Genomic DNA, 14,301 nt, shown 5'->3' with positions numbered 1-14,301 from the left:
CGCACCATATCCAATAGAGTGCAATTACGACGTTCGGACACACCATTACGCCGAGGTGTTCCAGGCGGCGTGAGTTGTGAAACGATTCCACATTTCCTTAAGTGCGTACCAAATTCATGACTTAAATATTCTCCTCCACGATCTGATCGTAAGAACTTTATTTTTCGGTCATGTTGATTCTCTACTTCATTCTGAAATTCCTTGAACTTTTCAAAGGTCTCAGACTTGTGTTTCATCAAGTAGACATACCCATATCTACTCAAGTCGTCAGTGAGAGTGAGAACATAACGATATCCTCCGCGAGCCTCAACGCTCATTGGACCGCACACATCAGTATGTATGATTTCCAATAAGTTGGTTGCTCGCTCCATTGTTCCGGAGAACGGAGTCTTGGTCATTTTGCCCATGAGGCATGGTTCACATGTGTCAAATGATTCATAATCGAGAGACTCTATAAGTCCATCTGCATGGAGCTTCTTCATGCGCTTGACACCAATGTGACCAAGGCGGTAGTGCCACAAGTATGTGGGACTATCGTTATCAACTTTACATCTTTTGGTATTCACACTATGAATATGTGTAACATTACGTTCGAGATTCATTAAGAATAAACCATTGACCATCGGGGCATGACCATAAAACATATCTCTCATATAAATAGCACAACCATTATTCTCGGATTTAAATGAATAGCCATCTCGCATTAAACGAGATCCAGATACAATGTTCATGCTCAAACTTGGCACTAAATAACAATTATTGAGGTTTAAAACTAATCCCGTGGGTAAATGTAGAGGTAGCGTGCCGACGGCGATCACATCGACCTTGGAACCATTCCCGACGCGCATCGTCACATTGTCCTTCGCCAGTCTCTGCTTATTCCGCAGCTCCTGCTTTGAGTTACAAATATGAGCAACGACACCGGTATCAAATACCCAGGAGCTACTACGAGCACTGGTAAGGTACACATCAATTACATGTATATCACATATACCTTTAGTGTTGCCGGCCTTCTTGTCCGCTAAGTATTTGGGGCAGTTCCGCTTCCAGTGACCCTTCCCTTTGCAATAAAAGAACTCAGTTTCAGGCTTGGGTCCATTCTTTGACTTCTTCCCGGCAACTGGCTTACCGGGCGCGGCAACATCCTTGCCGTCCTTCTTGAAGTTCTCCTTACCCTTGCCTTTCTTGAACTTAGTGGTTTTATTGACCATCAACACTTGATGATCCTTTTTGATTTGTACCGCTGCTGACTTCAGCATTGAAAATACTTCAGGAATAGTTTTCACCATCCCCTGCATATTGTAGTTCATCACAAAGCTCTTGTAGCTCGGTGGGAGCGACTGAAGGATTCTGTCAATGACCGCCTCATCCGGGAGGTTAATGTCCAGCTGGGACAGGCGGTTGTGCAACCCAGACATTTTGAGTATGTGCTCACTGACAGAACTATTTTCCTCCATCTTACAACTATAGAACTTGTCGAAGACTTCATATCTCTCGACCTAGGCATGAGCTTGGAAAACCATTTTCAGCCCCTCGGACACCTCATATGCTCCGTGTTGCTCAAAACGCTTTTGGAGCCCCGGTTCTAAGCTGTAAAGCATGCCGCACTGAACGAGGGAGTAATCATCAGCACATGACTGCCAAGCGTTCATAATGTCTTGGTTCTCTGGGATGGGTGCTTCACCTAGCGGTCCTTCTAGGACATATGCTTTCTTGGCAGCTATGAGGATGATCGTCAGGTTTCGGACCCAGTCCGTATAGTTGCTGCCATCATCTTTCAGCTTGGTTTTCTCTAGGAACGCGTTGAAGTTCATGTTGACATGAGTGTTGGCCATTTGATCTACAAGACATTTTTGCAAAGATTTTAGACTAAGTTCATGATAACTAAGTTCATCTAATCAAATTATTTAATGAACTCCCACTCAGATTAGACATCCCTCTAGTCATCTAAGTGTTACATGATCCGAGTCGACTAGGCCGTGTCCGATCATCACGTGAGACGGACTAGTCATCATCGGTGAACATCTCCATGTTGATCGTATCTTCCATATGACTCATGTTCGACCTTTCGGTCTCTGTGTTCCGATGCCATGTCTATTACAAGAACATGATCTCATACATCACAATATATCATTCATCATTCATCACAACTTTTGGCCATATCACATCACAAAGCAATTGCTGCAAAAACAAGTTAGACATCCTCAAATTATTGTTGCATCTTTTACGTGGCTGCAATAGGGTTCTAGCAAGAACGTTTTCTTACCTACGAAAAAAGCCACAACATGATTTGTCAACTTCTATTTACCCTTCATAAGGACCCTTTTCATCGAATCCGTTCCAACTAAAGTGGGAGAGACAGACACCCGCTAGCCACCTTATGCAACTAGTGCATGTCAGTCGGTGGAACCTGTCTCACGTAAGCGTACGTGTAAGGTCGGTCCGGGCCGCTTCATCCCACAATACTGCTGAAGCAAAATAAGACTAGTAGTGGCAAGAAAGTTGACAACATCTACGCCCACAACAGATTTGTGTTCTACTCGTGCAAAGAGAACTACACATAGACCTAGCTCATGATGCCACTGTTGGGGAACGTTGCAGAAAACAAAAAATTTCCTACGGTTTCACCAAGATCAATCTATGAGTTCATCTAGCAACGAGAGAGAGGAGTGCATCTACATACCCTTGTAGATCGAGCGAAAGCGTTCAAGAGAACGGGGTTGAGGGAGTCGTACTCGTCGTGATCCAAATCACCGGAGATCCTAGCGCCGAACGGACGGCACCTCCGCGTTCAACACACGTACGGTCAACATGATGTCTCCTCCTTCTTGATCTAGCAAGGGGGAAGGAGAGTTGATGCAGATCCAGCAGCACGACGGCGTGGTGGTGGATGCAGCAGGGATCCTGGCAGGGCTTCGCCAAGCGTCTGCGGGAGGGAGAGGTGTAGCAAGGGGGAAGGGAGGTGCCAAGTGCAAGGTTGCGGCTGCCCTCCCTCCTCCCTCTTTATATAGGGACCCTTGGGAGGGCACCAGCCCTAGGAGATGGGATCTCCTAGGGGGGCGGCGGCGAAGGGGGGTGCCTTGCCCCCCAAGGCAAGTGGAGGCGCCCCCTCCCCTAGGGTTCCCAACCCTAGGCGCAGGAGGGCCCAAGGGGGGGCGCACCAGCCCACCAGGGGCTGGTTCCCCTCCCACTTCAGCCCGTGGGGCCCTCCGGGATGGGTGGCCCCACCCGGTGGACCCCGGGACCCTTCCGGTGGTCCCGGTACAATACCGGTGACCCCCAAAACTTTCCCGATGGCCGAAACTCGACTTCCCATATATAATTCTTTACCTCCGGACCATTCTGGAACTCCTCGTGACGTCTGTGATCTCATCTGGGACTCCGAACAACTTTAGGTTTGCTGCATACTAATATCTCTACAATCCTAGTGTCACCGAACCTTAAGTGTGTAGACCCTACGGGTTCGGGAGACACGTAGACATGACCGAGACGGCTCTCCAGTCAATAACCAACAGTGGGATATGGATACCCATGTTGGCTCCCACATGCTCCTCGATGATCTCATCGAATGAACCATGATGTCGAGGATTCAAGCAACCCCATATACAATTCCCTTTGTCAATCGGTATGTTACTTGCTCGAGATTCGATCGTCGGTATCCCAATACCTCGTTCAATCTCGTTACCGGCAAGTCACTTTACTCGTACTGTAATGCATGATCCCGTGACCAGACACTTGGTCACTTTGAGCTCATTATGATGATGCATTACTGAGTGGGCCCAGAGATACCTCTTCGTCATACGGAATGACAAATCCCAGTCTCGATCCGTGTCAACCCAAGAGACACTTTCGGAGATACCCGTAGTATACCTTTATAGTCACCCAGTTACGTTGTGATGTTTGGTACACCCAAAGCGCTCCTACGGTGTCCGGGGGTTACACGATCTCATGGTCTAAGGAAAAGATACTTGACATTGGAAAAGCTCTAGAACTACGTGATCTTGTGCTATGCTTAGGATTGGGTCTTGTCCATCACATCATTCTCCTAATGATGTGATCTCGTTATCAATGACATCCAATGTCCATAGTCAGGAAACCATGACTATCTGTTGATCAACGAGCTAGTCAACTAGAGGCTCACTAGGGACATATTGTGGTCTATGTATTCACACGTGTATTACGATTTCCGGATAATACAATTATAGCATGAATAACAATCAGCATTGATCCGGGTAGTTAGTCAGTCTCTCTCTTTTTGCCCGTCCTTCTCTTATCATGAACAAGTAAATATAATAATAATCCTTTTATTATTGCCTCTAGGGCATATTTCCAACAGAATGCTACCTAGCATATTTCTCAATGTAACGTTCTTTATTGTGGCAAGAATGTTCAGATCCAAATGATTCAAGATAAAAGTTTAATATTGACATAAGAGTAATAATACTTCAAGCATACTAACAAAGTAATCATGTCTTCTCAAAATATCATGGCCAAAGAAAGTTATCCCTACAAAATCATATAGCCTGGCTATGCTCTATCTTCATCACACAAAATATTTAACTCATGCACAACCCCGATGACAATCCAAGCAATTGTTTCATACTTTTGATGTTCTCAAACTTTTTCAATTTTCATGCAATACATGAGCGTGAGCCATGGACATAGCACTATATGTGGAATAGAATGGTGGTTGTGGATAATACAAAAAAGGAGAAGATAGTCTCACATCAACTAGGCGTATGAACGGGCTATGGAGATGCCCATCAATAGATATCAATGTGAGTGAGTAGGGATTGCCATGCAATGGATGTACTAGAGCTATAAGTGTATGAAAGCTCAACAAAAGAAACTAAGTGGGTGAGCATCCAACTTGCTTGCTCACGAAGACCTAGGGCATTTTGAGGAAGCCCATCATTGGAATATACAAGCCAAGTTCTATAATGAAAAATTCCCACTAGTATATGAAAGTGACAACATAGGAGACTCTCTATCATGAAGATCATAGTGCTACTTTGAAGCACAAGTGTGGAAAAGGATAGTAACATTGTCCCTTCTCTCTTTTTCTCTTTTTTTTTAATTTTGGTGGGCTTCTTTGGACTCTTTTTTTTATTTGGGCTTCTTTGGCCTCTTTTATTTTTCATAAAAGTCCGAAGTCTCATCCCAACTTGGAGGGGAATCATAGTCTCCATCATCCTTTCCTCACTTGCGACAATGCTATAATAATGAAGATCATCACACTTTTATTTACTTACAACTCAAGAATTACAACTCAATACTTAGAACAAAATATGACTCTATGTGGATGCCTCTGGCGGTGTACCGGGATATGCAATGAATCAAGAGTGACATTTATGAAAGAATTATAAAGGTGGCTTTGCCACAAATACGATGTCAACTACATGATCAGGCAAAAGCAATATGACAATGATGGAGCATGTCATAATAAACGGAACGGTGGAAAGTTGCATGGCAATATATCTCGGAATGGCTATGGAAATGCCATAGTAGGTAGGTATGGTGGCTGTTTTGAGGAAGGTATATGGTGGGTGTATGGTACCGGCAAAATTTGCGCGACACAAGAGAGGCTAGCAATGGTGGAAGGGTGAGAGTGCGTATAATCCATGGACTCAACATTAGTCATAAAGAACTCATATACTTATTGCAAAAATCTACAAGTTATCGAAACAAAGTATTATGCGCATGCTCCTAGGGGGATAGATTGGTAGGAAAAGACCATCGCTCATCCCCGACCGCCACTCATAAGGAAGACAATCAGTAAATAATTCATGCTCCAACTTCATCACATAATGGTTCACCATACGTGCATGCTATGGGAATCACAAACTTTTAACACAAGTATTCCTCAAGTTCACAACTACCCAACTAGCATGTCTCTAATATTACCAACCTCATATCTCAAAACAATCATCAAGCATCAAGTTGATCATAGCATTCAATGCACTCTATATGATAGTTTTTATTATACCCAACTTGGATGCCCATCATTCTAGGACCAATTTTATAACCATAGAAAATACCATGCTGTTCTAAAAGACTCTCAAAATAATATAAGTGAAGCATGAGAGATTATAATTTCTCCAAAATAAAACCACCACCGTGCTCTAAAAAGATATAAGTGAAGCACATAGAGCAAAACTGTCTAGCTCAAAAGATATAAGTGAAGCACATAGAGTATTCTAATAAATTCCGAATCATGTGTGTCTCTCACAAAAGGTGCGTACAGCAAGGATGGTTGTGGTAAACTAAAAAGCAAAGACTCATATCATACAAGACGCTCCAAGCAAAACACATATCATGTGGTGAATAAAAATATAGCTCCAAGTAAAGTTACCGATAGACGAAGGCGAAAGAGGGGATGCCTTCCGGGGCATCCCCAAGCTTAGGCTTTTTGTTGTCCTTGAATTATCTTGGGGTGACATGGGCATCCCCAAGCTTAGGATCTTGCCACTCCTTATTCCATAGTCCATCAAATCTTTACCCAAAACTTGAAAACTTCAGAACACAAAACTCAACAGGAAATCTCATGAGCTCCATTAGTGCAAGAAAGAAAAACCACCACTTAAGGTATTGTAATGAACTCATTATTTATTTAAATTTGTGTTAAACCTACTGTATTCCAACTTCTCTATGGTTCATACCCCCCGATACTAGCCATAGATTCATCAAAATAAGCAAACAACACACGAAAAACAGAATCTGTCAAAAACAGAACAGTCTGTAGCAATCTATAACTTCCGAATACTTCTGGAAATCTAAAAATCCTACAAAAATAGTAAGCCCTAGGCAATATGTCTATTGATCTACTGCAACAAGAATAAACTCAAAATCACGTTTCTGTGATTTAATAAAATTATTCTCGTGTGCGCAAAAAGTTTCTGTTTTTCAGCAAGATCAAATTAACTTTCACCCAAGATGATCCTATAGGTTCCACTTGACACAAACACTAATTAAAACATAAAACCACATCTAAACAGAGGCTAGATGAATTATTTAATGAATAACAGCAAATAAAAATATTGGGTTGTCTCCCAACAAGCGCTTTTTTTAAAGCCTTTTGGCTAGGCATTGATAATTTTAATGATGCTCACATGAAAGATAAGAATTGAAGCGCAAAGAGAGCATCGTAAAACACGTGATAAACACGTATAAGTCTAACATACTTCCTAGGCATAGGCATTTTATAAGCAAAAAAAATATTATAGAAAGCAAAAATCAGCATATGCAAGGAAGAAAAAAGATACGATAGCAATCTCAACATGATGAGAGGTAATTTAGTAACATGAAAATTTCTACAACCATATTTTCATATCTCATAATAATTACATGTAGGATCGTAAGCAAATTCAACAATATAGCTATCACAAAACATATTCTTAACACGATTCACATATATGCAAAGTTGACACTCTTCCAAGATAGTGGGATTAACATTAACTAAAGTCATGACCTCTCCAAACCCACTTTTATCAAAAATATCATAAGATTGAACATACTCCAAAAATGTGGGATCTAAAGTTGACACTCTTCCAAACCCACTTTCAATATTATTGCAAACACTATTATCAATCTCATATTCATCATGGGGCTTCAATAAATTTCCAAGATCATCAGAAGAATCACCCCAATCATGATCATTGCAACAAGTAGTAGACATAGCAAAACTAGCATACCCAAGCTTAGGGTTTTGCATATTATTAGAAAAATTGACATCAATAGAATTTATAGTAAAATCATTACAATCATGCTTTTTATTCAAGGAGCCACCATGAATCTCTTCATAAATTTCTTCATCACAATTTTCAGATTCACGAATTTCAAGCAAAACTTCATAAAGATAATCTAGTGCACAAAACTCATTAGCAATTGGTTCATCATAATTGGATCTCTTATAAAGATTAGCAAGCGGATGAGGATCCATAGATCTTAGGTTCTCTGTTTAGCAATAAATAAACAACTATCCCAACCAAACAAGCAAACCAGCCAAGTAAGACATCAAAGCAAACGAAAAAGACAAACAGAAGAAGGGTGAATAATATGGCAAGGGTGAAGGGGGGAGAGGAAAACAAGAGGCAAATGGCAAATAATGTAATGCGAGGGAGAAGAGTGTTTGATGGGTACTTGGTATGTCTTGACTTGAGCGAAGACCTCCCCGGCAATGGCGCCAGAAATCCTTCTTGCTACCTCTTGAGCACTGCGTTGGTTTTCCCTTGAAGAGGAAAGGGTGATGCAGCAAAGTAGCGTAAGTATTTCCCTTAGTTTTTGAGAACCAAGGTATCAATCCAGTAGGAGGCTCCACGCAAGTACCTCATACCTACACAAGCAAACAAGAACCTCGCAACCAACGCGATAAAGGGGTTGTCAATCCCTTCACGGCCACTTGCGAAAGTGAGATCTGATAGAGATAATAAGATAAGATAAATATTTTTGGTATTTTTATGATATAGATTGAAAAGTAAAGGTTGCAAAATAAAGTAGATTGGAAACTTATATGATGGAAAATAGACCCGGGGGCCATAGGTTTCACTAGTTGCTTCTCTCAAGATAGCATAAGTATTACGGTGGGTGAACAAATTACTATCGAGCAATTGATAGAAAAGTGCATAGTTATGAGAATATCTAGGCATGATCATGTATATAGGCATCACGTCCGCAACAAGTAGACCGACTCCTGCCTGCATCTACTACTTTACTCCACACATCGACCGTTATCCAGCATGCATCTAGTGTATTAAGTTCATAAGAACAGAGTAACGCATTAGGCAAGATGACATGATACAGAGGGATAAACTCAAGCAATATGATATAAACCCCATCTTTTTATCCTCGATGGCAACAATACAATACGTGCCTTGCTGCCCCTGCTATCACTGGGAAAGGACACCGCAAGATTGAACCCAAAGCTAAGCACTTCTCCCATTGCAAGAAAGATCAATCTAGTAGGCCAAACCAAACTGATAATTTGAAGGGACTTGCAAAGATAACCGATCATACATAAAAGAATTCAGAGGATATTCAAATATTTCTCATAGATAAACTTGATCATGAACCCACAATTCATTGGATCTCTACAAACACACCGCAAAAAGAGTTACATCGAATAGATCTCCAAGAAGATCGAGGAGAACATTGTATTGAGATTCAAAGAGAGAGAAGAAGCCATCTAGCTAATAACTATGGACCCGAAGGTCTATGGTAAACTACTCATAACTCATTGGAGAGGCTATGGTGTTGATGTAGAGGCCCTCCGTGATAGATCCCCCCTCCGGCGGAGCGCCGGAAAAGGCTCCAAGATGGAATCTCACGGGAACAGAAGGTTGCGGCGGTGGAAATAGGGTTTCGTGAATTTTGACTGATAATTGTGAACATGACGACACTTTGCTTTTTCACATTCCTGATGAATGTGCAACTTCTCAGGCACCTGCATGTAAGGATTTCATCTTGGGGCTAGGCAAAGAAAATGAGGGTATTAGCCCTGCTGCTCACTCTTCCACTGGGGCTAGCAGTCCTCTTCAGTAGGTGTCCCCAAATAAAATGCTGCCCCTTGGAGAGGCCATATCAAGGAAAAGGAGGGAGAAAGAACCTATGGTTGAAACTGAGGTAAGAAGAAGTGATAGGATTAAAAAGAATAACAATGGCTATAGAAGGAAATCTTGTGCTACTCAGTCTTGTTTACCATGCAATGCCATACCCCCAGTTATTCACAATTCAGTGGTTAAAAACCTATCCAAATCTTTCTGCAAGGTTGCTGAGGAGGACATTCAGGAAAAGCTGTCAAAGAAGCCCAAGAAAAAGGGGCAGGAAGATGTGGCTAAGGTGTCCAAGGCCACAACAGAAGCTTCACAGCCCAGGCCTGTGTGATATGTGTCTACAACATCAGTCTCCTCTTGATAGCAGGATGGCCTGCTTTTCTATTTTGGGAATTTCTTGTCTTATGTATGCAGTTATCTGTAATGCTTCCACTGGTTGCACAATGCTTATTTACCCTGGAAGGCACCTTTTGTATGTTAATTGCACTTTGCTGATGTGTCAGCTCTGGTATCCACTTATGACTGAGACCTCTGTCCTATCTGTTGACTTGGAAGCTATGAGCAATCAACTTTGGATGCTTTGGTTCACCTCCTCACCGGCTTATGTCCACTGCTGGACTATCCCAACATTCTTACAATGCTTTGTCCTTTTTGTGGAAACAAATAATTTATTGGCTTCGAATTGTCATCAGGGGGTGGGCTCTGTTGACTTCAGTATCACCAAACTGATTATTAATGAATAACAATGCAACTTGGAATATCTTAAACTGGAATGCGAGAGGCATTAATTCCTCAGATAAGTGGTTGGCAATCAGACACAAAGTGGAAGAAAGTGCTGCTGGTATTGTTTGTATACAGGAGACTAAGAGAGAAAATTTTGATCTAGCATACATTCATAAAATTTGTCCCCAAAGGTTTAATAAATTTGAGTTCTTACCTTCCATTGGGGCTTCAGGTGGCATCCTCACTGCTTGGAATGGAGCTCTCTTCTCTGGAGAGCTAATGTTTCAAAATAAATTCTCATTATCTATTCAGTTCACCTGCAGAACATCTTCCAAAAGTTGGGTCCTCACAAACATTTATGGCCCTTGTAATCATGAGGACAAAATTGAATTCATTGACTGGTTTGGGAATATTCAGATGCCTAATGATATAGATTGGATTATTATGGGAGATTTTAATTTCATCAGAACACCTGAGGACAGAAATAGACCTGGAGGGAATGTAAATGAAATGCTCATGTTTAATGAGGCAATAAGTGAGCTTGGACTGATTGAATTACCCCTTAAAGGCAAACAGTTTAGTTGGAGCAACATGCAAGACAACCCTCTCTTGGAGAAATTAGATTGGTTCTTTACCTCTGCAGCTTGGATGACCAGTTATCCTGATACCTTGGCCCTCCCCATGGCTAAACCAATCTCTGATCATCTACCCTGCATGATTAAAATTGGCACAAACATTCCAAAGTCTAGAGTATTCAGACTTGAAAACTACTGGCTTAATCACAGTGATTTTAAACAGGTGGTTCAGAATGCTTGGGCTATTCCAGTAGGTCATACAGACTATGCTAAAAAGATTTCTGCAAAGTTCAAGAATGTCAGAAGAGCTTTAAAGCTGTGGGCCAAAAATCTTGCCTGTCATAAGAAGCAAATTGCAGACCTAAATGACTGTATATTTCTATGGGATATGATTGAGGAATTCAGAGATCTTACTCTATTTGAAAATAATTGCAGGACCTTGCTCAAGGAGCATCTGTTAACTGTGCTCAATGATCAGAAGATTTATTGGAAACAAAGAGGGAAAATTAAGGGAGTAAAGTTTGGAGATGAAAACACAAAATTCTTCCACACTAAAGCCTCTATTAATCATAGACACAATAAGATTGCTATGTTGCTGAATCAAGACCAAGTTGAAGTAATTGATCATGAAGGAAAGGCTGCAATTCTCTGGGAGGCTTTTAAAACTAGATTGGGGCAGTCTAATGGTCACTCAATGCATTTTGACCTTAATGATCTTTATGAAAACACAGTATATCCCCAAATATTCATTGATCTTGAGAAGCCTTTTACCCAAGAGGAAGTTGAGGAGGTGGTCAAAAACCTACCTAATGATAAATCCCCAGGGCCAGATGGATTCAATAATGAGTTTATTAAGAATTGTTGGGATATTATCAAGAATGATGTCTTTGAGCTTATTTTGGCTTTCCATGCTGGGAATGTAAATCTTGAAAGCATTAACTCCTCTTTCATCACTTTAGTGCCAAAAAAAGAGGTGCCAATTTCTCCAAATGACTTCAGGCTAATTTCCCTGCTTAATGGTGTTCTAAAAATCATTACAAAGCTGCTGGCAAATAGACTGCAAAGAATTATTATACAGTTGGTGCATATTAATCAATATGGCTTTCTCAAAGATAGAGTAATCCAGGACTGTCTTGGTTGGGCATATGAATACATCCACCAGTGTCATAAATCTAAGGAGGAAATCTTAGTAATAAAGCTGGATTTTGAGAAGGCTTTTGATACAATTGAGCATGCTGCCATCATTGATATTTTTAGAGGTAAAGGATTTGGAGAGAAGTGGATTTCCTGGATGGAAGCTTTGTTCACAACTGCATCTTCTTCTGTACTACTCAATGGAGTTCCTGGGAAAAGAATTTACATAAGGAGGGGAGTAAGACAAGGGGACCCTTATTCTCCTTTAATTTTTGTGCTGGCTGCTGATTTGCTTCAATCCATCCTTAATAAAGCCATGAGATTAAATCTGATCACTGCTCCTCTGCAAGTAAACTCTTGTCCTCACTTCCCAATTGTGCAATATGCAGATGACACCTTAGTGGTTATGCAAGCTGATTCTAGGCAGTTATTCTGCTTAAAAGCACTTCTGAATACTTTTGCCACAGCAACTGGGTTAAGAGTTAATTATGAGAAGTCCATCATGGTACCCTTGAATATTGCTGAAGACAGAGTACAAATCTATACAAACACCCTGCAGTGTGCTAGAGGGAAATTCCCATTTACCTACCTTGGTATGCCCTTGGGAATTTACAAGCCAACGGTTGAGCAATGTCTACCTTTAGTTAACAGGATTGCAAAAAGAGTGGCTGGTATCTCTATCTTCATGACCCAAGCTGGAAAATTACTGTTGGTCAAGTCAGTGATGACATCTTTATCAGTCTTCTTCATGTGATGTTTGGACATACCAGTTACAATAAAAAAGCAGATCATAAAATACCTGAGACACTGCCTTTGGAGAGGACCTGATATGGAGGACAAAAGGCCTGCTTTGGTATCATGGACCACAGTGTGCAGACCAAAAGACCAGGGAGGCCTAGGTGTTTTAGATATCTTCACTCATAATAAGACCCTGCTCATGAAAAACCTTCACAAATTCTTCAACAGACATGATATTCCCTGGGTAAACTTGATCTGGGAGACATATTACAATGATGGGAAATTACCAGGGGACAACATGATTGGATCATTCTGGTGGAAGTCCAACTTAGCCCTCATTGATCAGTACAAAGCTATTGCTAGATGTAATGTGGGGGATGGTGTTAGTGCATTCTTTTGGGATGATCTGTGGAGCCAAGCAATTCTTAAACACCAATTTCCCCACCTTTTCTCTTTTGTCAAAAATCCCCAGCTAAATATTCAACAAGTTTTGCAGACTGAGTACCTGCAGGATTTATTCTTCCTCCCCTTGACAACTGAGGCCTATGAGGAATTCTTACAAATGGAAGACATTTGTTTAGCCATGAGACAATCTGAACATTTAAACTCTTTGGATACTTGGAGCTACATTTGGGGAACTGAGCACTACTCCACCATCAAAGCATATAAAGTCTTAATTGGTCACAAACAGACACCCCCTCATTTCAACTGGATCTGGCAGAGTTCCTGTCAACCAAAGCATAAAGTTTTCTTCTGGCAACTTCTACATGATCGAGTTAACACCAGAAACTTACTTAGAAGGAAGAAGTTTGTGTTGGAATATTACAATTGTGCTGTTGGAGGCTATCCTATAGAAGAAACATTGCATCATCTCTTTTGGGGATGTCCATTTGTTCAACAATGCTGGGACTTCATTTGTCCCACAAGAGCTCCAAATCTGTCTGTATTAGAAGCATTCCAAGACCTCAAAGATAAGATAAGGTACCCATTTTACATGGAGATAATCATTCTTGGAGCTTGGGCCATTCGGATCACAAGAAACAATAAAATATTTGAGAATATTGCACCTTCTTTCCAAGGGTGGAAGTTCATTTATCTGGAGGAACTGAAGCTTCTCAAATATAGGATGAGGAAGAAGCATGAGAGGCAATTCTCAGTTTGGCTTGATGGCCTGTTGTAATTTTTCTTCTTACGTTTTTTTAGCTGCTTAGCTTCTTTCTCTCCTTCTTCTTCCTTTATTCTTTTATGTTGCTAGTCTTTTTAGGTCTTTTTCTTTTGTTTCTTGGGCTTATCTCAAGCCTTACAGACTAATTTGTTGTTCTTCTTTATTTTAATAAAAATTGCAGTGGGGTTTTACCCTACTGTTTATAGTCAAAAAAACGAAATAGGGTTTCGTGGTGCTCGTGGATGTTTTTGAGGTACGTAGATATATATAGGCGAAGGAGGTCGGGCAAGGGATCCACGAGGGGCCCACGAGGCAGGGGCGCGCCCACCCCCCTAGGGCGCGCCCTGCACCCTCGTGGCCGCCTCGGCTGCTTCTTGACATCCACTCCAAGTCTCCTAGATTGCGTTTGTTCCAAAAA

The sequence above is a fragment of the Triticum aestivum genome, chromosome 2B (assembly GCF_018294505.1).
Source record: "Triticum aestivum cultivar Chinese Spring chromosome 2B, IWGSC CS RefSeq v2.1, whole genome shotgun sequence".
Lineage (NCBI taxonomy): Eukaryota > Viridiplantae > Streptophyta > Magnoliopsida > Poales > Poaceae > Triticum > Triticum aestivum.
This window is presented reverse-complemented; position numbering follows the sequence as displayed.